The sequence below is a fragment of the Drosophila yakuba genome, chromosome 2R (assembly GCF_016746365.2).
Source record: "Drosophila yakuba strain Tai18E2 chromosome 2R, Prin_Dyak_Tai18E2_2.1, whole genome shotgun sequence".
NCBI lineage: Eukaryota > Metazoa > Arthropoda > Insecta > Diptera > Drosophilidae > Drosophila > Drosophila yakuba.
In genome coordinates this window covers 9,993,714-10,019,247 of record NC_052528.2, presented here as the reverse complement: position 1 = coordinate 10,019,247, position 25,534 = coordinate 9,993,714, and the positions used below count along the sequence as shown (strand labels likewise).

General features: G+C 43.2%; 1 protein-coding gene across 2 annotated transcripts in view; it reads left to right on the top strand.

Annotated features, from left to right (window-relative positions):
• Positions 1-25,534, top strand: part of LOC6529915 (hemicentin-1) — a 120,284-nt gene that overhangs the window by 3,517 nt on the left and 91,233 nt on the right. The window contains exon 2 of one of the 2 annotated variants that reach the window (XM_039373378.2): positions 17,350-17,486. The exons of the other annotated variant lie outside the window; for it this stretch is intronic. The gene's annotated coding sequence lies outside the window, so the exon portion shown is untranslated. The remainder of the gene's footprint in view (positions 1-17,349; positions 17,487-25,534) is intronic. 2 annotated transcript variants of the gene reach the window in all.

Here is a 25,534-nt window from a genome sequence, read left to right as displayed (position 1 = left end):
CATAACTTCATAAAACTCAGCAGTTATATGTACACAAATATCCTTTAAGGATATTCTGTATAGCTGCATTTGCTTTGCTCTCATGCATATTCCGATATTTCACCCTCCCCTCAGTAACACGTCCATAAATTTGAGCAATTTTTCTGAATTATTTTTTCTACATATTTTGAAATATTTGCGTTGCAATATTTTTCAATATTTTGCTAACGAAAACAAAGTCTATTGTTGGCATACTCTGGCAATTTCTGGCAATTTCGTTTGTTGAACTGCAGTTTTAACTCCCTGGCAGGCCATGGCCTTAATGCTTTTAGCTAAAATTTTGGCCAGTTCGGGTGCCAAAAAATGCAAATTTAAAATGCGTTGGCATGTCAAAAATCCACACAGGGTGCAGAAAATCGGGGGTGAAGAAAATCGATAAACGAGACATGAGAGCGTTAGTATCTGTGTGTATGTGTGTGTGTGTGGGATGTGTGGGGTGTGGGGTAAGCTTTTAGTATCTTTTGCAATGCAACTGCCATACACGAAATTTGGCAAACTCACAAAGCGGCGAAGTGGGGTATGAAAAGAGATTGAGCCGAAGAGAGTAAAGAGCGATAAAAGAGAGCCAGCAACAAATAGCTTAATAGGAAATAGCATAAAAGCATACCACCCACCGCCCATGCAAAAAATAAAAAATCCCCCTACCACCACCCAACATCCAAACACCCAGAGGAAAAAAGCAGAGAAAGGAAAATCTTTGCACGTATCGCACTCAAAAAATCAGTAAACGCATTGGCATCTCCTCCAAGACATTGTTATTGTTGCTGCCGTCTGCAAGGGTTGACTCACGGGTTAAAGGGGGTGGCGAATAGGGGGTGGCAGTAGGGGGTTAATGCTGAGGATGCTTCAGCTTATCGGATGGCGTTCGTAGCCCTCGTTGTCGCTGTCGTTGTCGTTGTCGTCCCCGAATATTTGGCATTAGTCAAATGCAAATTTTTATAGCTGCCTGTCTGTTTACTTGAAGCGCCGATAAGCTCGCGCATAAGCATATATACCAAATGGATTCGGGATGTGCCGAGATGCTGGTGCTGCTGGGCATGGAAATGGGAACGGGAACGGAATCAGGAGTGGGGATAAGGATAAGGTTGGGTGCAGGGGCGCCTGGTCTTATGGCAAGCTGACTGACTCTGCGCCCCGAAAGGAAGTCACTAAAAATTCCTTGAATTTCCAATAACATCAAGCGGGCAAATATGCTTGGCAAAGAGTTTAATCCCCAACTAACTCCGTCTTTTTGGGCAACTGCAGAACTTGTCAGCAAATATCTAGTAATTTAATGCCTGATAATAAAGCGTTACTAGATTTGAGGATGTGAAAGCTCATATCTAGTGTGCAATTTAATATTGTGCAAATGTGCTACAAGCAAATTAATAAACTACCTTATATAAATACTGATGTCGCAAATTGAATATAAATTCACCTGTTTTCATTTACGCTAGTTGCTAGTTGGCCCAAATTGGCTTAAAATCTAGTTCTTTTACACTCAAAAGGATTTCAAATAAGCTTATAAATATAATCGGAAATTGAAAATTGCATTAGAGGCTTGCACAAATACAATAAATTATTATCAAAGCATATTCAAATTAGTTAAAAAATGAATTGTGGTACAAGAGCATTATTCATTTGAAATATTTTTCGCATATTAATTTTGAATTCTTTTTAGTTTATTTACCTTAACCCAAATAGATTTGCGAGTCGGGAACACCGCCTGCAAATTAATATTTTTAAAGCTCGCACTTTAATAAGCGAGCGGCGGGCACAACATTACCGCCCAACGGAAGCACTTTCTCGCCCCCAACCCACACAAGCGCACTCAGCTACACACACACACACACACTCGCAAGCAGCCGCGTATCTGTGCTCGTTGCGCCTGGAAGTAGGCAATAAGCAGCGTGTTTATGTGTGTGATACAAACATTTTAGCGTATTTTTATTACACATACACGGCGCAGGCTGCGCGGACGCGTGTGTGTGTGTGTGTCGACAAGCTCATTGCTGAATTTATGAAAATTCTGTAAGCGTGGGTGGGGGGTTGGGTTGGATGAAAAAACATTAGCACCCAATAGAGTTTAATGCGTGCGTGTCAGACCTTCAGTCGCTGCTTTTTGGGTTCCCCAGCGGATGTATATCCTGTCTGCCGCCAGAGTCCCAGCTGCGGGTTCTTTGGGTCCATGGAAACCCCCTACCACCCACCGTCGTGCCGCCACCGCCACAGCCACAGCCACCGAAAGAGCCACCCACTTTTGGCCCCAATGCCACTGCCAATGCCAATTTGCGGCTTAACATCTTTGAATTATTGAGGCGGGCGGCGAGGTCACAGCCTCCGGTTCGAGACTTCTCCTTTCCACTAACGAGCGCGCTTGGCTTTGGGCTTTTGGCCAAATTAAAATTTTATCAAAATGAAATTTGCGGCTTTCGCGTATTTAGTTTAGTTTGTAAATTTCCAAAGTGATTTCGCTGCCGCTGTTTCCTGGTTGCGAGCGGATGTTTCCCTGCGCTGAGAGCTTCAGAGGTGGGCAGTGGTTTTTGATAAATATTTCATACATTTTGCGGTTGATGTTTTGGACCCCAGAGGACCGGCGACTTGCGAAGTGAAATATGATGGGCGTAGTTTGATTAATTTCCACTCATCTGGCTTTATAAAATCGCTGTTCGCTGATATTACGATTTAAAAATCTCTTCGGGCAGACACGTCAGATTTGATTTATCTTGATAAGAACTATGGTATCATTGTTTATGCTGAAGAATTCGCGGTTGCACTTGTGTGATTTGATTTATTTTCAACGATTTTGCAAGTTTGTGTAAGATACTTCCATGTTATATATAGAAAACAATATAAACCTAAAATCTTTGTAAGAAAATCTCTTGTTCAGCAAAAGATATATATTATTACTTTAAGATATTCTAATTGCATGTAAAGCACACTGACCAACATAAATCCCTGCATGTGGAGTCAGTATTATTGCGGTACGAGCCATAACCATTAATAAAATCAATTTGTTTTTTTGGGAACCAACGCAGCGCGTGAAGGAATCTTTTTAAGCGGCGAGCTTTTTACGGGAGGGGAGCGGTGGGGAATACAAGAGCTTCAGTGACATATTTTCTTATAATCTGCACTTTTATTGTCTCATCTCCCTTTGACCTTTCCAGCATTCTTACGCCAAGCTATCTGCCTGTCCCGTTTTTGCCTCCATTTTCCCATCTTCCCATCTTCCGGCTTTTGTGTTTACATTACACTTTAACTAAGCCGTCGAAAATTATGCAATAAACTTTACTTTTACGTGTCCCCACAGCCACTTGTACTACGACCGTCTCTCTCTCCTTGCGCCACCCATCTCTTTCGCGTCAGTCAGCCTTCTGTCTCTCTCTCCGCTCCTACACTTATTTATTTACTTGGCTGTTTTGTCCTGCTGCTTTTTTCTACGCTTTCGCCGCACTTATCCTTGCGATTTCTGATGTTCGCGCATTGTAGCTCGTTAGTTGGGTGGTGCTGGGTGGTGCAGGGTGGTGCTGGTGGGTGCCTGGTGGGTGCCTGGTGGGTGCCTGGTGGGTGAGGTGGTTGGGGGTGGGGGAGGGAGCGTTGCAAATCTTATTTAATGATGCCACGGCAAATACTTTAATTTATGCAGTAATCCTATTACAATAACAGCGGCGGAGGCACCAACAACAACAGCGGAATGTACAATGAGAAGGACAAAGGACGAAGGGCGAAATCGCAGGGGATGTTGGCAATAAAAACACTGAGAGCAACAACAACAATGCATTTATTTCGGTCTTGTTGTTAAGCGATTTTGCTGCTTTTCTTTTCTTTTCTTTCCGTTTTTTTTTTTGTTGTTGGTTGATTCCTTTCCATTTTATTTTGTTTTCATTTCGTGGGCCAGAAAAATCAGGCGAACCTATATCCTTGGGTGCCTACTTTTCCGCCTCCTTTCGCATCGATGTGACTCATTTGCATTTTCCATCCAGCTCCTTTTGCCGTCTTAGCGGCAATTCAATTTATTTTAATTTCTACTCTTAACACAAAAAATTACCAATTCAATTTTATGACTTTATTCTTCTCCCCAGCCACGTGGCGCATTTCTCAGAACCAGGAGAACTGGGAAAACCCGATGAAAAGCGGGGAAAAGCAGGGAAATGCGGGGAAAAGCGATGGGGAAAACGCAGAGATAGATCTGCACTTTCCTGACACCGAATCGAAATGAAATCTGCGAGAGGAAAAAGGGACAATGGGAGCGAAAAACGTGCGACAGTTTTCCCCTTGGCTATTTATATAGATGACTATATCTTCCAACTTGTTTTCGCATTTTTGCACTGCCTTAGTTTTGCATATGCAAACAGCTTAGGCTGCGTGGAGGGAACTCTTGTTTTGGAGTATGCAAATGAGTTTATAAATACTCGCACATTTCGCAAAGACTTCAGCGAATCCCTAGAGTGATGGCCCCTTTCCGAGCCGATTTAAATATAAATAGTGTGAAGTGTTAATGGATGGCACTGGCTAATCGGTTAATTCTATGGTAGAGAGCTATGTAAATTTGTTACGGAGACTAAAGCTTATTCCCCTAATATACCCACTACCATGATTGCCTCAAAATTCCAAGAAACAATTGGATACACGATGTCCTTTTCGCTTGCTGGAAAATCTCGATACCGCAATAAATTGTAAACTCATTTGGCAACCCGGTTTCATGGCCTTGGCCATTCGGCCATTCGATTTCAGCCAATTTCGAACGCATGTCGCCAACTAAGTAAATTTCATTGGCTTAGCGTTAGTTTTGCCCTTCTTTTTTTATTTTTTCTTTCTAGCTGTCTGCTTCTGCCGTAAAAAGCAGATTGAGCCAGAGCCTTGCCGTTTGCCACAGATTTTGTGTCGCATAAAATTCGCAATCGACGAAAGCGGTGGCTGTATCTTCAGCTGTCACTATATCTGTATCCATAGCCAGCCATTTAACGTTGAGATAAAATTTACATTTTAACCGAAGCCAGCTCAAAGGCAGGTGGACAAGGGGAAGGGCAGGATCATTTAGAGACCAAGCTGAAATTGGTTTTCGCTATTCGCAAACTCATGGCAATCACTTTTGGCCAGGGTGTGTGGCTCTTCTGGGTTAAATTTGTTGCCTAGCATCAAACTAAATGCGTATCTTAAAGATTTTTATTCAATCAATTTTCTTTAACATCAATTGTAAAGTTGTCTTAAAGAATAAAATATAGCATAGTACTTGAAGATACTTTTATGAGTTATTTTTTATCCATAAATAGGGTATTCGCGCCTGCGACTAGATAAATCAGCTTGTTTAGTTTGTTTTTCGGGTGGTTGGCAGCATTTTCTTTGGCTTTCCTTCGCTTTTTGTGGGACAAAAGTGAGCGTCTGGACCGTGTGGCTGCGTTTTGCTGTATTTTACTGTGTTTTGCTGTGTTTTGTTTGTGTTTTGCTCCCTGACCGCCTTTGGGCATATTCAATTTTCTTTATTATACATATTTCTCTTGTTGTTTTGGCCTTTTTCACCGCCCCCAAAACTGCGGGTTGGGGTCGATACTCCAGGCGAGCTTTCAATTTTTATGACTTCTGGTTCATTTTTACTGCGTTGGCGGTCCCAGTGTCTCGTGTTACCCCGATAAACGCTGCAAGTTTCCCGGCCATTTGGCCCTTTCCACTGGATTTTCCCCAGAGCTCTTTTGATGCTGTTTTATGCCGCGCCATGCGTTTTTTGTTGCGTCTTCAATGAAATGTTTATTGCTCTCTTCTTTTATTCGAAGCCCCCAACTCCTATTGATTGAATGAAGAGGTCCTTTAGGATTCGTTTCCCTTTCCCGCAACTCTGCTGTTTATTGTTGATGTCGTATCCAATGTTGCGACGTGTTCTTGTGTGAAGGAGCCGCGTTTAGGCCAAGTCTGATAACCGAGAGTACAGGTGAACTGGGTGTCTATTCAGGTTTCATATTTATGTCGCTGATTGACTGTTGTGACACTTCCCTTGCTGTGCTCCTTAAGTTCAGTCAGCAGTCTTTATGGGAAACTTATTGGCCCATTGGTTACCATTTCGTTCGCAGAAAACAATTTTCCCCTTTAAAAAGAACTACACATTTTCACTGGCCATACGTCTTTTTTCCTGAAGGCTTGTTGATTCATTTGTTTTTAATTTTATGCAAACTCACAAAAGAATTACGACTCGTTGTTTGCTTGGGATTTTCTAATTTGCCAAAGTGTATTTCTTCGACTTCAATCCGACTGGTTATTTATTTTTGAATTTGTGTGCATATTGTTTTTAAACATTTCTGTTTTTCCCTTGGCACTTCTCTTGGGAAAATGCAAATTGTAAATAAAGCACTAAACCGTATTTTGCACTTGCCACATTGTTTTGGCCAAACGAGGATTACTCTTATGGTCTTTACTTAAATTCAGTACTCGCATTATTTTAGCCATATAGCTTTTTTGAATAATACATACATATATAAGAAGAAAATAGGAATTTCATAATTGCCGTTCTACTTTCATATATAAATTTGAAAGTATTTATCTCCATTCAAAACATGTGGACTTAATATTATTTTTTAATTGCACTATGCAAGTAGTCGAGCTGGCAAGTAGAGCACAACTTTTTTTTTAAATAAAATTGAGCACTCATGAACTTGTGTAGAGCACTGTGGGTTTATTGAAATAAGAAAGATATTTTGCTTTGTTTTGCACTTTGGGACAACACTTCGCATGAGTATCGGCCATCTCCTCTCATCTCAGCCTGAAATTGCACTTTATCTGATGTTGAATGAAAACAGTGCTTTAATATTTGTTTTAATTAAATTCGAATTTTCTCAAGCGAAAAGCCAAGCTGGAACGAGAATAAATAAAAAAGGGAAAACAACTACGGCTACGGCTAGATCTTGCCGAAAGCTAACGATGCCAGAGTGGTCTCCATGGTAAAAACCCACTTAATCCAATTTAAGAATGCAACCACTTGAGTGCATACAAAACTCAGACACAGAAACTATACTCGTATGCACATGCTGCTATATGGCCGTGCTGCTGTTTAAACTCACTATTTTCTGGATTAAAGTATGCAAAGTTTATCCCCTCTTGCGGTTTCTTCGTATCACTGCTAAGCCGTTGGTTCCCCAGCCATTGCCTATTTGTTCAAGGGAAAGGGAAAAAAAATGGGAAATGCAATGGAAAAACATGCCGAAAAATTACCCTGGTAAAATATTAGCAGCCAGTGAAAATAGGGCCGTTTATTTTGCGTGCGTAGGTGGAGGCATTCTCGCATTTTCCACTCATAAATTAGGGGCAATTTCTTTCCGGATTTTATATTCTTTTTGCATCCCGTTCAGCCCTGAGTCCTCAGCCCTCAGTCCTCAGCCCAGATAATGTGTATATTTTTTGCATGTAAGCGGCCTGCCACCCAACCACCCACCGAAAGTCTTATCAGCAAGGGATGTCGGGCACACCCGCTGGTTCCATGGTTCCATGGTTCCATGGTCCTCTGGTTCCATTGTTTGGGACGGGAACTGTGGGCTAAAATTTATATATTAGGTCATTAGGTTTGTAATAATTTGTTGGGGCCACATGTAAAATGGGTCCACTAGTTGTTGCTTATTGGCATCATTGTTATCCCAGCTTAATGGGCCAATTGGGCCAGTGTGTGTATGTGTGTGTGAGTGTGCATTTGTATGTGTTTCTCCCCAGCGACCTATTAGGATGAAATTTCGTTTTAATTAAGTTCCGCCTGCCCCACTCCACAAATTGGGCATACTGCATTTTTAATGCCCGATTCGGCTCAATTAGCAATGTGGCCCGAAACAAAACTATGCATCTGCACAACTTGGCCCATGCATTTTTGATAGGCGCCCAGCCCAGCTAGCTAGCTAGCTAAACAATTTTCCAATTAAATCATTCCAGGGCGCCAGAAAGTATGCCCAACTATTTTGCGCCAAACATTCGATAGTCCTTCGACGCTCCTTCCGCCGCAGAGCAGAAACTACACTTAATTAAGTTTGTTGCGCCAACTGGAATTGGGGGAAATTGAATTTTCAACTTTGACTCCGATTTTTGTTCCTCCCTTTTTGGTCTCATTTCAGTAGGCACTGGTTCTAGTTTTTGGTTATGGTTCTGGTTAATTCGCATGCTAATTCCCACCGAAAGTGGGCAATAAAATTGGGCCAACTGATGTCCATGTCCCGCTTCTCTGGATCCGGATTCAGGTCTGCTTCTGTTTTCTGCTGCTCTCAGCACAAAATTTGTGCCAAGCGGAAATGTCTCAGTTTCGGTGCGTAATTTTCCAGCATACACATACGCACACACACTCACGAACACACAAACACACACTCGCATACACAGAGGCAGGACGGTCCGCTGTCTAGTATCTGTGTGAATGTCTCTTCCTTTTGCTATTTACGTTCACATGTCCGTGAGCACATGACCTCCATATAAAATAAATTACTTTAGTTATCTAAATGCCGTGCATGTGTAAGTATGCGAGTGAGTGTGTGTGTGTGTGTGCTTGCGCACGCGTCTGTCTGTGTGCAGCAACGCCCTCTATTTCGCTTTCTTCCCCCCTCTCCGCTCGTCCTACGCTTTATTCGTGGGTTCTTAATTTTTTCTCCTGGCACAATCGCTGGCTATACTCTACACATCGCAGCATCTCAGCTATGGCACCAAGGTTTCATATACTGCAAAAGCTTACCTATGAAGCTGTTCAAAACTATGCAATAATTTAATACGATTCCAAAGGTTTAATATTAAAGTATACTTTTAATAAACTGCATAATTTTAGGCACCCTTTGTGGGTTTTGTGATATCTCCACTTATATTGTAGAAGATACCAATACTCTTCTTTCATTTTGAACCTATAGAAATAGTTTTTAATGTAGAATTAAATAATTTCTGTTCTAATTCCCTTGAACTTTACCATCCACCCTGCCAAAGAGCATCCCACAGTTCCCAATTGTAACCGAATCCTTGGTATTTCTTGGGCTCTCGTTCGTCCTTCGCTGTGCTGGTCGTCTTTTTGCTTTTAGCCAAACAAATGATAACAATAAATTACACTCTCGAGATTTGGACGAGCTTAAGTATGAAGTGCAGCCAGTCGATGTCGATGCGCTGGTCCAAAATAATGAAGGCAACATGACCGGGTGCTCGGTGGGCGGTGGACGGTGGGGAAGGAGACGGAAGGACGAGATGGGTTTTGGTGGGTGGGGAGGAGTATGGAAGGAGTGGCTGATTCGGGTTTCCTTAGATGCCACATCAAGTGGCAAACGCACTGGGGGGATTTTTTTCCTTTTCGCTTCCTTAGACATCGTTCTTTCTTTTTTTTTTTTGGGGCAGCAAAAATAAATGTTCTAATTTAGCGACTCAATTTGTGTAGTAAATTTATCAAAGGCGGCCAGCCATTGTGTGAGTGCTTGTGATAAGGCCACGCCCACTCCTGGCAATATTCTCACACATAGACAGTCGTCGTCGTGTTACATTTCAGTTGCCATTTATAAACACGGCTGTCGCTTACCTGCTCTCTCTTTGAGTGTGTGTGTGCTATTTGTATATTAATTTTTGGTCTGCTGCGGTCAGCAGGTGATAAATCTACTCAGGTGATAATAAGTGCCATTGGCAGCGATTTGTTTAGTTTTTATTGAATACACCAGGGCATATGGGCGTTGGGGCGTTGGGGCGTTTGGGCGTGGCCAGGAGTCGTTTGCGCCGGCCACTTAAGTGCGAAAGCCATAAAGAAAGGCTGATTAAATGGGTCCTGCGATGATGATGAGGAGCGAGTGGTGGGAAAGTGGGAAACAATACGGGGATCGCATAAAACGAAACTTACGAGCATATCTCCAATCTTATGGTCGAGCGCGGAAAACTGTTAACCCACTTAAGAGTCAGCTGAGAGCAGTTGGAAAAGTTTCAAGAAACAGGCGAAACTGCGAAAGCCTGCGCCATAAAGAAGGCTTTAAAATATCCTCACTAAATGCGGCTAAAATCAACAGCAGCTCAAGAGTTTGTTGGAAAACTTTTCAACCAATATGAATGCCTCATATAATAAAATAAAAACATAAATATAAGCTGCTAAACGAGAAAATGAGGTGCCCAGCTACTGAAAACGCGCTCAACAAGTGCACTTTGCGCTGCTTAGCGCCTATTTGGTCGACTTTAAACATTTTTATGGCATTTTTACGGTCATAAAAAAGCGAAACATGAAACACCAAACACCATCCCCCAACCGACTGGCCTCAATAAAAGTTTTGTTTTGTGCGTTAATATTATAAGGACATTGCGACCCGGCCACTTGGGCCAGTTGACCACGTCGAGGATGGCTTTTGGCCAGAACTAAACGGAATTTGGTCAGGAAAATCCAAAGGTGCCTTGCATTTGCACTGCTTTCTATATTTTTAATGATACTCATTACGATCTAGGGAATAGAGCTGTCTAAAAGAATGCACCACTGATATTGTTATCACCCAGCCATCATGTATACCAACTCAAAGAAGGCTTTGATGAAATGCCTTCAAATTCCTTGGCTTAATTTTAAAGCTCTCTTAAGACCTCCGTGCACAGAGGCTACTCCATGTGTGGCAATCTATAAAGTGGAAATGAACTCCCCGCACATTCGCTGATACGCGAGTCGAGTTTTCCTGTTTCACACACTATTAGGAATGCCCCAAAGTGCCATAATTTTTTATCCGCTGCCACTGATTTGCGCAGCGGCTCGTAAACTTGGCCGAGCTAATAAACTCCTGCATGGAGCCCGACTATCTGGGTCAGCCCAGGGATATATAGTGCTATATAGACACGGAGGAACTACTATATAGAGATGGTGAGTTTCGGTTTTTGGCTTCTTTAGTGGCGCCCAGTTTCCTGGCTCATTGTTCGCGCATATCAATGGGCAATGGGAAAAGCGAAACGAAAACGAAACGAAACGAGACGAAACGTAACGAAAACGCATTTTCGACTCATTGTTTCTGCTTGCCTTCCTCTCGATTTTTCCGCAGTGGATAAAATATTATTTTTATTTGCTCGGCTGAGCACATCTGCAGCATCAGCGGTCGTCGAAAGGAGGAAACTGCTGACTTCACCTTGATGCATGCGCTTTTCATTGCAACCCACACACACATGAAATGCACCCTTTACTTACCAGCTCTTTTTATACGTTTTCCCTTTTGGCAACGTTGGCAAAACATTTTCCCCACCGCTCCCGAAATCAATATGCTTTCGACGCCAGTTCTTGGCAAGTTAGCAAACTGCCACAGTTGCAGCTCTATCTTTGCCATCGCCTCACCACCCATTGCCACCCACTGCCACCCATTGCCACCCAGCTTTTCCGACCTACTTGCTGCTGAAGCGAATTTTCTTGTCATATTTTCAATTTGTGTCGCTTCGCATTGGTACAGAGGGAAAACGGTTGTAGGTGTCGGGATTCTCGGCTGCTTTATGGCCCCGGTTGACAATTGCAATAAAAATGTTGCCAGGGATTATAACAAGCGTATAATGTCATGCCACGCCCCCCATTTTTCTCCATTTTCCTCAATTTTCCATGCCACCCCCGTCGAGGTCAGTGGGCAAGTGCAGCATCGAGTTTCACCTGCTTTTCCTTTCGACACTCGCTCTGTTTCGGCTTTTCTTTCCCGCTTTGCCATGTCATGTGCAAAATGTCAATTGTGCTTAAGGGCAAAGGTATTTGATTTCAGTTTTAGTGTTTGTGGAGGACTTGAATCTCTGTCTCTCGCTCGCTCCTCTCCCCGTCTCTCTCTCTCTCGTTCTTTCTCTTTCGGACATTGTCAAGCGTTGATGCATGAGATTTGCGGAACCATTTTTGCTGGCTTGGCGCAAGCACGAAAAGTATCTTATGGATGCCAGATGAGGGGCTGAGTTTCGGATTAACATTTCTGTTTATCCAGAGCAAATTGTGTATTTTTAGAGAATGTTTGAGCTACAAAAAGCAAACATGTCTTCCTTATGAGGGGATACTCTGGCGAGGCTTTATTATTAATTAAACAAATGGGGCTCATATATCAAATTAGCTAATAAGGTTTGAACAGAGATGTAAGGCTAAAAATCTGTTGATAATATCTGTTAATAATTACTGCACTTTTATTATGCAGCACTTATTTAAAAACCAATGAAGTGAAATCAAAATAATTATATGCCCTTTTGGTATAATAAAAAACTCCAATATTCTTTGAGGAACAAATAAAAGCTTTATTTCCTTTAAATATGTTATATTATAATTAATTGTGTAAGCAATTGGTTTCCAAAGGGATTTTTCCCTAACATTAATTACTTTTGTTTCTTGAAAATACGAGCGGCATTTATAATAAAGAATCCATGCCAAGAACATCACATCGACAGCCACAAAAATCGAAACTCAACTGGCGGATAATAAACAGCTCATAGCTAAATGAACTTTTTTGTTTTCTGCTGGCAGCCTAATGAGGGAAAATTCCAAGAGCTTTTCGTTTAGGCCAAATGAAGGCCGCTTGTGTGCCGGCAATGAACAGCGGCGAAATGCGGAAAAAAAATTAACAAGCCACGCACAAAATTAGAAACGTGCGTGGAACACTGACCGCAGGGGGTGGGTGGGGTGTATCGAAGGGGTTGGGTGTGCGAAAAGTGGGTGGTTGGGTGCTAGCACAGAGCGACAGACAAACAGAGAGACCGAGAGACAGACAGACAACTAAGCGCCATGTTTAGCTCGGCCAATACAATTACGCTGGCCATAACCCTTTCGGCGTGTAATACGCACGTAGTGACCAACCAACCACCCGCCCCAAGCCCAGCACCACCCCCCGTTTTTGCACCCCCCCGCCACCATGGCCACCACTGCCAACGGCGGTCACACTCACATACACACACAATACGTGGTCAAATAAATTGACGCCAGCGACGACGCACCACAAAATTCAATTACACGTACAACTCGTGTATTGCAGTCCCTGTTTTTCTTTTTTTGCGCTACTCCGTCGAATATTGAGTCCGGCATTTGACGCCACCAATCCGGATGCGGGCTCATGATTTTGATTTTGATTTTTTCCCATTTATTGGACATGGAGCCCCAATCGCAGCCAGGCCAAAACTCTCAAGTTGGGCTTGCAACTTCAAGTTAAAGGGCTCAACCCAACTTAACCCTCGGCTGGACCACCGTGGGCGCATTGACCCCGGTAATGGGATTATGGCCCAAGCAGTTTTAGCCAACTGTTCCTCCGGTTATATGCTGCGTGTGTGTGTGTGAGTGTTTGTGTTTTCTATTTGGGCTTTGTTTGGCCAGCAGTGGGCAAATCCAGTTATTAATATTTTATGCGTTTCTTTCTATTGCCGTTTGCAATCCCTTCAAACGCCGTCCGCTCAGTTGGGCTTATGGTCAGTATGGTGTAGTGTGTAGAGTGTAGAGTGTAGTGTGTAGTGTGTAGTTGTTGCTGACCAACCGATAAAAAGGGTTTCGGTTGGGCTTAGAGCCCACACTCAGACTCAGCTAACAAACTCATGGGAAAACGCTTATGGAATCAGTGCATGCGCTTCAATTGCTCTCGACTCCATTATCCAGTTAGACACACACACTCAATTTCCAAACCGACTAGTCCGTTGGCCTTAGGGGCTAACGAGTTATAAATATATATTTTTTATTTCCCCCTCCCCCGTTTTGTTTTGTTTTGACTTAGATATTTAGTCGGAACTCTGCGGCGAATACAATGTGCGAAAATGGGTTTAATATTTGGAATGGATTTGGAAACAGGATTTACGCATTTCCGTTGCTAGCACTTGAAACAGGGCAAAATAGATGTAATTGCTACTTAATAAAGTTGCCAAAATAAACTACTGTTACTGATAGTTTGTAGAGATAATAAAATTGGCTGCACAACATTTGATTTTTTCATGCCAACTTGCTCTCAATTTATTACATCTATTTTCTTTAAATGTTGGTTATGTACTTTGAAAATAAAAAGTTCGACATTTGACGTGCCCTATTCGCTTTAAAAATGAATCGATTACAAAGAGACGAGTGTCAGGACCCAAAACTATTTCCATCTAAATATTTATTTTCGTCGAACAAACACAAACTTATTTGCCGAACCAATTTTATTCCGCCAACTGCGTGTTGCAATGGGACCAACGAACTCAAAATTAATGCTGTTTGGATATTTACTTTACATTTAAGGGGCATTTAAATGTTGGCCGGGCTTAAGTAAATTTACAGTCCGTAAGGGAGTGGCAAACGCTGGCAAACACTGAGCTGCATAAGTCTGTGGACGCCCCCGGGCGTGTCATAAAACGCAGTTGTAAAAAATATTTCATTTCCTGCCAAATGAAAATCTCTGCCACAGATGCCATTTTCCCGGGGCAACAATTCAATTTCACATTTTGCCAAGTACGCAACGAAATACGAAATACGAAATATTTTAATTGGAAAAACTACAATTGGTTATCTAAATAAATGTGCCACAGAGCCATAAAGTGTGCCACACGAAATTGTATATGCCTTAACAACAAAGGACAATGATGGCCAATTTATGTGAGTTTCATTCGCTTTTTCCAATTTTATAGACGGCAATCAAAGGCAAATTATACGAATCCAAGTGGGGGTGGCCCAAGCCAAACAATCGCCAAGGGAAAATTGCCGACCGCCCTGCGTTTGCGCCACTCGCAAAGCAATTTAAATAGGAAACCAATTAAATTTAAACACAAAACACAAAAAAAGGTAAACAATAGCGCACTGACCAGAACTTTTACGGGGTAGCAGCCATAGCAGTGCATTCAATTGCATTTGCGTGTCATTTTGTTTGTATTTTTCTATTTGTCCCGGGAAAAGGGGCTTTGTTTGATTGTTTGCCTTCGTGGCCAAAACAGTGTGGTTTGGGCCATTGGTAGGCACTTTGAGCCATCGAATGGTTTGCATTTCACGGATTTCATCGCCGGCTTGATTATACAGTCGATTCAGATTCAGATTCGCATTCAGTTTCAGTTGATGTGATTTGGTTTGGTTTGGTTTTCCGCACCGCAGACTCCTTTTTGGGGATTGGAGGATTGGGGGATTGGGCATGTTGACCTCCATCTGCTGCCACCATAAATTAATGGCTAAAAAGGCAGGCGCACTAGACTATAATTTCCATTTGGCAAAAGTATGCCAACAAACCAAAACAGAAAGCCAAACACATGCCAGGCCAAAAATGCAAAAAGAAAGCCAACGTTAGCTACCAGCTACCAGCTAGCAGCAGTTAGAAAAAAAGCAACTGAGAAGCGAGGCGAAAAAACACTGAAATCGTTGTCGAGCCATTGCTAATGGAACATATTTGCGTTGAAAAGGGTTTTCCAGCCATGTCTCCATGTGTGCGACTGTGTGTGTGTGTGTGTGTGGAAGTGTGTGTGCGTTTTGGCCTGAACTGTTGGCAAAACAATAACAAACAAAAAGGGGGTCGGTTGGACTGGCAAAAAACTATGCGTCGCATTCCGCATGAATAAACCCAAAGCTGAGCCACACAAAATACAGAAGAAGCAAGCAAAAAAAAAAGGGGGGGGGGAAATGGTAAAAGAATGAGGGAGAGCATTTTGAGGCATTCATAAAAATGTCGCAAAAACAAAACGCAGCTGAAATAAAAAGAACTTTATGTGTCATTCATTCAAAACCATGTGAAAAGGCATCATCGGCAGAGAACGTATTGTGGTGCGAGCTGGTATCCCCATATAACGTATATGTACGTATGTATATGGATCCCCGGATTCGGATCCGTATCCGGATCCAAAGTAGCCGCTGTCGAGCGAGTTCAGCGACATAAAAATTGTGTGACAACCAGGAATTCCCACGGCTGGGCGGGGAAAAGTGTGAAAAAGTGAAAAAGTACGCATGTCCTGTGGTTATTGTTATCCTAGTCACTGACAATAGAATTTTTAATAAATTAAAAGTGTTTCCAGTCTGGATGGTCGTATTTTAATTTTCGAGTGCGGCCGCTCACAAAAGTATGCAATAATAAATGGATATTCCATTTGCATACGCATTCCCCTTTAATATTTTTTGCTTTTGTTGCTGCCGTTGTTTTGCGGTCGGTTTGAAGAGTTTTTCGCCGAAAATTGTTTGCCATAAATAATATGTTCAAATACGTATGCATGTGTCTGGCATCCGCCCAGAAAATAATGAATTAGAGCCGCTGTGTCACTTACACGGCCATGGAAAAGTGCTGGCTGGTGACAGATGGGTTCACTTTTCCCCGTAACCTTTTGCACTTAAGTAGGTCAGCTCTAATGTGGTAAATACACCAGAAATTAGCCCAAACCAATTGAAGGTTGACAGTCTGGTGAACTGATTTGTATTGGTTGCATAATGTTCTACTTCCGATTCAAGATTTGCCGCAGATTGAGTGTTAGTTAACTTTAAATTTGGTAGCCTGCTTTAACTGACTAAATCTTGTTGATTTTCGCCACTGTTGTTGCTTTGCAATGAGTAATGTTTGTTATTTAAAGGATTTCCCTTATCATCTGCTTCTTATCTGGATCATTATCCCACCTATGAGTGATTCACTCGCCAGCAGCGCCATAAAGCTCTGCTAATGTATTTCAATTAAGCCACTCATTGCCAGCTGCAGACCATCAAATGGCTTTATGCAGCAACATTATTGCACTCGCAGTGCGACATCAATATTTGTATAATTTTTAATGTTTTCGGGTGCAATCGGATTGCTGGCATTGCTGGTATTGCTGGCAAATGCGAAATGGAGCTCTGCCATGGCATATAATTGGGATTTGGGTAAAGTCGAAAACAAACACAATTTGTCTTATGCAAACAACAGCCAAGCGCGCAGCAATCACAGCAACAAAAGTGGTGGCAGTGGTGGGCAAACAGCAAACAACGCGTCGTATGCGCAATCAGCGACGGCATTTATTTAAATATTAAAATCAGAGCGTCGCCAACGAAAACTATGACATCAAAATAAATGCAAACGCACGTGTGTCGTCCACACGAACGTGTATGGAACATGGATGCTACCTGTGTTTTGAGCCCTGTCCATTTGTCGATACGATACGAGTACTATTCATACGACGTCGAATTCACGCCATTTTCAACACGTGATTTTCACACCGCACCAGCGGCAAAAACAAATCCGTGCACACATGCACACATGCACAACATGTCGACTGTTTTCGCATGTATTGACGCGCCTAATTAATCATTTAAGCCTTTCGCCGTGGACCCGGCAGTGGCGGAAAAGGCCGGAAAAACACTAACGACCGGAGCAAAGCGCCGAAAGTGCTGTCGTTGCTCTCGTGTTTGTTGTTTAAGTAGATGCGAAAATAAATTATAAATTATACAAAGCCCGCTACTAATGACATATTATCATTTTATCGCTTCAGGTGAGGGATCAATGCGATGACAGTTGGATTCGACTGCCGAAGGATTGCTCGCCACAAGTTTGCAATCAGCTTGGGAATTGTCGAAATAAGATTGCAACCAGCTTAGGAATTGTCGAAATAGGATTGCTATCTGCTTGGTATTTGTTCAAAATGCATGCTTTTTATTTTTGTTTTCAATCTATCAATCAATAAGTTTATGCAACGTCAGTTGTTCTTGAGAATAACTGTGTCATACCCCAAGAATTTAAGTATATTGTGGCATACACTATACAAGTGATTTAAAAATGCATTCATCCTTTGCAGGATTATTAGTGTTATTAGTGTTTTGTGTTAAGTTGGTTCTGACTTGGTATCTTAGTGCCGTATACTAGCCAAACTTAATTGGCCAATCTGCAAGGCCTTTAATCACCTACCCAATCTAACCGCCGTGTCAGCGATTGCCGGCACCACCTTGATAACATTGTCACCTAATTAACATGGCACACGCACTTGACCCGACCCAGGCACGCAATGTTCCGCATACGCCCCGTGGGCCCTCACAGAAAAGCAAAGCAAAACGACACAGCATTTATGGCGCTAAATTGTAAATTATACAGGCAGCAGCAACTAGAAATGAACATGCGCCCAGGTTAACTGCTGGGCAACTTGGCTAACAGAACCGGAAACGGAAGTCGCCTGTCACGGCGGCGAAGGAGGAGGAGGAGGAGAACGGAGCAGAAGAGGAGAGGTTGGGGGCAGGCAGTCAGCCTGTTGCCTGTTGTATGCCATTTAAATATGTCATAATTTCATTTATGTGCTCACACACTCACGCAAAAGTCAGGCATGTCATGTACATACTAGGTGTGTGTGTGTATGTGTGTGTGTTTTGGGTTATTTTTATGGCATGCACGAAATGTTGTTGAAACACCTGTCGCCATTTGCCGCATGCTAGCCAACTTTCTCGGCTGATGAGACGTCATACTTCGGAGGCCCCCCACTGAGGTGAACAATATTAGCAGGGCGATGGGCTTCTGGGTTTTTGGGCCTTTCGAATTATTTTGTAAATTAGGATGGCAGGGCATCGCAGACTCGACTCGGAACCGTCGCTGTTTTTTCACTGCCTTACAACCGCATGGCTGCAAATTATTTAATTAAGTGGCACTCACCTCGCTAATTGTTTAATTACGGCCGCACATGGTGGGTGTTTGTGTAGTTCAGCTCGGTGCAGGCAGCATTTTGCTCGGCAACTTTCAGCAAACTGCTATAATTGACAGCTCCAACCACCGACGACGTCGCAACCACCGACCCCACATCCCCACATCCCCACATCCCCACATCGCCACATCCTCCCATCCATCACGATGGCCTCGTGTTTCCTGTTTCCCTTCAGCGAGTAGTTTGTCTTGGTTGCGGCAAGCGGTAATTGCCACACCGCTAAGTAGGCAGCGAATTTCTTTACGGGATGCCAACCAACAAGTTGCATTAGTTTATGTAGAAATTTGCGGAGATTTAAGACCAACTAGCCTGAGCCTTTGTAAATAATAAATGCGCTGCTATGCTGAAAAACTTCAAAGTGGGAAATATCTACACGCGAAGCTAGAGTTTACAGAGTTCTTTGATTGAAGTGTGTAAAAGTATGCTGTCTTTTCTCGCATTTAATACATTGGACTTCTTGTTCAATAAGTCATAGTGAGTGCTGTTAACTAACTCAAAGTCTTTGTAGTTATTTATTCCAAAGGACTCATAAACCCGTAGGTGAGTAGGGCCTGTTTTGCCCACATCGGATAACAAAATTGTTTGGCCGCGTAATTGATTTGGACGCTGTCGAAAATCAAATTTGGATTTTTCGTTTTTCTCGTATTTCCAAGCAATTAAAATGAATGCCTCATTTTGGTGGCATCGTTTTTGTGTGTCGTTTAATTAGCAAAGGCATAAATAAGTTGCCGTGCTGCGCGGGCGAGAGCTCGATTTATTGATGTGTGCGGGCATTTAAAATTATGCAAAATGCAATTTTATCTAATTAAAATGGACAACGGTCAGCGCGGGGCGACCTCCTATAGCGACTAAGCCTTTAATGAGCTTATATTTATAATTTTCTGCGCACTGACCTCCGCTGGGAGTGTGTGTGTGCGTGTGGGTGTGTGAGTGTGGAGTGCATAATTCGTGGCATAGTTTTGGGCGCGCTTTGCTTTTAATTAACCTCGATGGCGGGTTAAACGCTTCGACATGGCCACGAAAACAAATACCCACATAAATAAATTCACCTGGCTCGCTGGCTATATTTCCATTTGGCACGCCACACAATCGCTGCGAAAAAAGGATAAACACAAAATTTGTCTCTGTTGTCCTCTTTTGAGCAGCGTTCGTGTTTCCATCGCCTTTTTTTTGCGACTTGATCCACTTAAGTTTATTAAAAAGCTTGCCCACTGAAACTCGGACTCTGTTTCCTGGGACTTGAGCTTTCAACTTTCACTGAAAGGTGTCTCATATTACTTATCCAAATAAATGACGCAACAAACCGACGTTTAAACAGAGAACTAGCAGGCTGAGGCAAGTGAAAGCTGAATACCTGTATTTAAAATACACAAACTACCAAATGTATACTGCTGTGACTTAGATAACCAATTTATGGGAATCACTTTCATAACACCTGGTAAAAGAATTTATTTCGAATTTACATAGAGTGTTTTTAGATTCTTGCTTTCTTTCTCAAATTCCTACCATACTCGTATTTTTCCACCACCTGAATTGTATCTCCTTTGGCCATAAGCAATTGGCGTTGATATAGAATTTCCGGTATGGCGTAGATATGCGAATGAAATGCTTTTTTAAATGTTTGTCGCTTCGATGTCGCCGGGCGATTCGTGCCACATGCAAGCAAGTGTCTCTCCCCCTCTCCCTTTCCCTTTCCCACCCAGTGCGCCCTCTCGCTTGCACCCATCACCGCCTCACTCGGTTTGCAGGTGACTTTTTGGCTTTCATCTTTGCCGTGTCTCCGTCTCACCTTTTTGCCATGTGTTTTGTTTGGCACGCAAACTTTGCCGCTTGTATCGAGGGTCATGTTTCATGTGGCTTCCGCTCTGCACCTGTATGTGTGTACCTGAGTATGTGTGTGTGTGTACAGGTGTTTGTGTTACCTACTTCCAGCAGGCGGGTCAGCAACTGTGTGTGTGTGTGTGTGCTTGCGTGCTGGGCTCCAACTTGGTCGTGTTCCACCGAAATTTATGACGACAATCGTGTCTATCTGACGGCCTGTTTGCTTTGGCCTGTTGCCTCTAAGCGGTTGACTGATAAAAATCGCACTTTAATCATGGAATGCCACCGGTCCATTCTGCATGCCCAAAAAGGAGTTTAAAATGGAAATTTATTGCTGCTCAAGTACCAAACATTTCTGTTTGAATTGGTATTATTGGTGCCTAAGAGGAAAGAAACTATACAAACTTTTAAGCTACTGCAGTATTATTTAAAATATATGTATTTGGCGATGTGAAGTTTCTAGGTATAGCACGAATGTGGTTCCAATCGGACTCTGTTTGCGCAGTTCAGTGACCTGGAATGGCACACTCTGCCAAAAATGCGCATCGCCTAATGCCCCAAAAATGGCCACCAGTCTCTCTTCATCTCACTTACTCTGTGGCCACCCATAATCGAAGCCCAAATGAGAAATTCTTGTTACACGCCGAAAAGGGCCAAATTCCGGAGCATGCATTTGGCCTCGTTTTCATTGCATTCCGCCTGACATCGCGGCCAGCGCCTAAGAGTCGCCTGGAGCGAATTTAATGCACCCACATTCGCATCCACTCCTCCCCACTCCAATCCACTTGGCTCTACTCCTATCCACTCGGCTCAGTTCCCACAAAATGTAGACAGCGGGCGGCTTCATCATTCCGCGTCCATTAAATCGGTTGGACTCAGCCGCTGAGTGGTTATTGATTAATCGCCAGTCGGGACTTTCCCGCCGAGAGCTTTTCCGGCCTGTCTCCGTCTCCGCCCCTGACCCCTGACCCTAGACCCCCGACCCCCGCACCACCGCACCACCGACCCCGCGCGCAGTCAGACCCCCTTCTTGTGTGTGAATTCAAGTGTGCACGGAAGCGCTGATAGCTGATGTTGGCATGTGGGCTTTAAGCCAGCACTTAAGTTAACCCATTAACGTCAGATGTGCTGGGCGCCACAAAAAAGTGCCTCAAAAATGCTTTCATACAGCGGAGGAGACACAGATTGCGGATTTGAGTGGAAACCCACTATAAAATAGTTATGAGTAGTAAGCAACAATGCTTGAAATTATTAGAGTTTAGAAGAAATGGCCCAACTATTACGGTACAAGTTTGGCTTTAAGATGAAAAGCAGGCTAATTCGACGTAAATGTAAGTGATATCTGAAAGTCGAGACATACATGCTACATATGTATTTTATGACCTAATATGCTATGGAATAACCTTATGACATTTCTTTGGTCTGCCATCAAAAGCTAATCCTATTAAGTGACTTGCAAGTTTGATGCCAACAGTTATTGCATAATTTACAAGGCAATTGTTGCAAAAACTCGCCATGCATGCCGGATATGAATTCATATTGCTTTTCGTTTATTTTCGACAATTGGCTACGGCGCTCATCGATTCATTACATTTGGTTTTCCACTGGTTTTCCACTGCTTTCGCCGGCTTTCCACTCGCCAGCCAACAAATAAATGCGAAATTTCCGCGTTTCCTCGCATGCACATTTTCGATGGCTGGCAATCAACGGATTGTGGATTCTACAACTAAAACTATGCAGCATGCATTTTTCACCAGCCGCAGAACAATGATTGCCATTGTTCGCCGAGGGCCGAGTGCCGAGTTGTTTTGTTGATTTACTACTGACCCGATTTTCGGCCTTGTCAACACAATGGCCTAGTGACTAGCTGGGAATTTGTCGCCGCTGCCCAGCTATGTGAAACTAATAGTTGCATTCTGGCGCGCAAATGGGCTAACTCAGCCCCCTTGCCATCAGCGACTGGCATAACTTTGGGCGCCGCATATGCAAGCCATTGTGTTGGGGCGCAAAGAGGCATGCAACAGACGTGCCACGCCCTCGCACCCGCCCTCGCCACGAGCGCCGCCCTTAAAGTTGCTGGAAAATGCCTAAAGTTATGCACTGCAATTTTTCGAGCCACGTTTTTTGCGCCCACCGCACACACGACGCCGGCGAAAAATGCTCGCCTGGGATTTTCCTTTTTGTTTCCTCACAGTTTCCCAACACCCCTTCCCCCCCACACTATTCCACAATTTTCCTGGCCGCTTCAAATTGTTGCATATTTGGCGGCACATGTGTTGCCGTAATTTGGTTTACATGCCCACGACTTGACAGGCGGCAGGAAAACTGTGGAAAAGGCGATGACGAGAAAATGTTGGCGATGTGCAAGTTTCACTTCAGCTTTTCCAGCACTTTTTGTTGTTTTTGCAGCTGCGATGGCTTGCCACCTTTAAGCCAGGCGAATGCAATGATCTGCTTGGTTTTTCATCGAATTGTGTCAATTTATGTTGCGATATTCCCAGTGGCCATGGCTTTTATTTTTCATCTAATACAAAGTTTCGCCTGCAGTTTCGCAGCCTTTGCATTCTGTGATTTTTCATTGTGTCAGTCACTGACACACATACACACACTCACCCTCTTATTGGAGGTCCTTCAGCTGCCTCTTGTGTGATATTGAGTGCACTTTGTCAAAAGTTATTTTGCAACATTTGCTATTATGCGCTCGATAACAATTTTATAACATTTTCTCCCAGTCACCATAGCCCCCTCTACCCCCACCTCACCCCTCTGGCCCTGCTCATTGAGCTCGTTTTTTGCGTTTCGCAATTTATTGTGTTACATATATTATTATTGTGTACTGAAAAATGCATTTTTCATGACATAACAACGACCCGTTTGGCATTGGCAGCCCGAATTGGGTTGCCAGCCGCCCGTTTCCCATTTCCCATTTTCCATTTCCCAAACTCCACACCATCCACACTCCGCAGCATCCACATACCAATATACCATGTACCACCATATACTCATATACTCGTAGCATTCTCCCGGCGATGGGCAAAGTTTTGGGTTGAAAAATGGCTCTTGGCCTGGGATCGGGATGCTGGGCACTGCCAGGTTTGCCCGCTCCACGAAATGCGTATAAATTGTTTGCGACAGTAATTGGAACACAATGTTAAAGCATGAAATTTTAATTTGATTTCCGATCGAGCCCTTCGAGTTTATTCAGCCTTGCGCCCGCCCGCCCATAAAAAGTTGGCCCACATTGAAGTTTACAGAGAGTCGTTAAGAGAAGTTGATATGATTGAATGCATAAATATGAAGCAAGATATTCGTGCATCATCAATGGCTTCGGCGGCTGCCTTAACAATTTATTGAACATTTAAGTGCGGTTTTCATGGCTCAATTACCTATGGGGAGTTTGCGAGGCTGTAATTTGTAGCATTCTATATTTTGAAGCCTTTAAGTACCTGAAAATTACACTTCAAAAGAGTCAGAACTTTAGTTAAAGCAGTGAACTTGATCATTTCACTAAATTATATTCGCTGAACAGGATACATTTTTCCAGATATATTTGAAGACTGCATTCTAATCAATTCGTCAGTTTGCCCTTATTTTTAGCCATAGTATTTGCATTTTACTACTACTATTCAAACTTGTCTGCAACTAGTTGTTGACACCGATTTACCCGCCTGATTGTTTTTCGACTCTTCTCTGGCTTCCGTCTGCGGAATGGCCTTCTCCTCCATCTGGCATCGGATGAATGGGGCTTCTCTGCCACTCCACTGCAATCCTTTCCTCTCCAATCCACTCCACTCCAATCCAAGCCACTCCGCCGTAATCGAATGGCATTCGCCGAGACAGAGTCCAGTTTCCAGGTAACCCACATGGCAACATGCCAGTTGCCTGCTGGCCATTGTCTTGAGTTGGCCTGTTGTCCGTCGTTGGTTCTGACCTGGCATTCAGCCGTCTTTGTTCTGGGTCATTCGTCAGTGGAATTAAAGCTGATATTGCGTTCTTGCAAAATTTCTTGGCACTAATCCCATTAATTGCACATCCGGTTTAAAACGGGAGCAGTCAGTAAGCCGCTCAGCATTATCAATCAAATGCTAAGACTTGCTTGTCGATTGCACATGCTAAAAGTTGGAAAATTCGATTAAAATCGAGGAAGCCTATAAAAGCCAAAACAGCAGCAACAAAGAAATTCGCATCATTAATTTTTTGCTCCAAGAATTTATCGCCTATGATTATGAAGGGGAGTTACAGCACAAAATAAAACAAAAAAAAACCCGCAAAGGACAAAAGGGAAACATGTGGAAACCCATTTCTAACTTTCTTTCCCTTTCGAAAAACGGGATGGGGGGAGGGGGAGTGGGAGTGGGGCTCGTATTTCGCCTACCAATCATTATTCAATATGTTGACTTTTGTGCTTTCCACATTTGTTTCGCTCCAAGCCACATAAGTCATGTTGTCGGTGGGATGGGCGGAAAATGCGGAAAATGGGAAAAGTGGGGGAAGAGGGCATGCAAAAGACAAAGAAAAATTTGTTCAAGTGGCCCGAGAGAAGGGAAAGCGCAGCGCGTCGATGTGGAAATTGTGATAGTGAAAGGAGGATGAGGGTAGCTACTAGCTATACCCCAACCCCAACCCATCCTGCCCCACCCCATTTCCCGCCCGAACAATGAACTGTGCGGCAACAGTGTCGAAGTTGTTTAACTTTGCATTTGTCCGGGTCCTGCCAGGATTCAGCCAGGATCCCAGCACTCCCTCGTCCTGCCATTATCCTGAGCAGCAGCTTAGTGTAGCCTTTGATTAGGGCCACCTACAAGTGTCAGCTGGCCGAGTGAAAAGGATCCAGGTGTCGATGCCGCTCAGCTGGGAAATCAGTAAATCTTTAAATGGCAATTTAAAGGTGTTCTCCTTCTCTGTTTTTGGTTTGATGCTAGGCGTTGAAATGAAATACCATAAATCGGAATAATCCGCAATAATGGAATGCATTAGATTCAGTTGATGTTTGCCCAGCGCAAATGCAATTAAAAGTTTCGAAATTAAAAGCAAATACAACGGCCGAAAAATTTAATTACGCATATTAATTCAGCCGATTGGCGGAATGAAAAATTAAGACTATTCTCCCGCCGCTCTGTTAATCCTTATTTATTTTCAGCTCTTCCCACTGCCAATTCATTTGCCATCA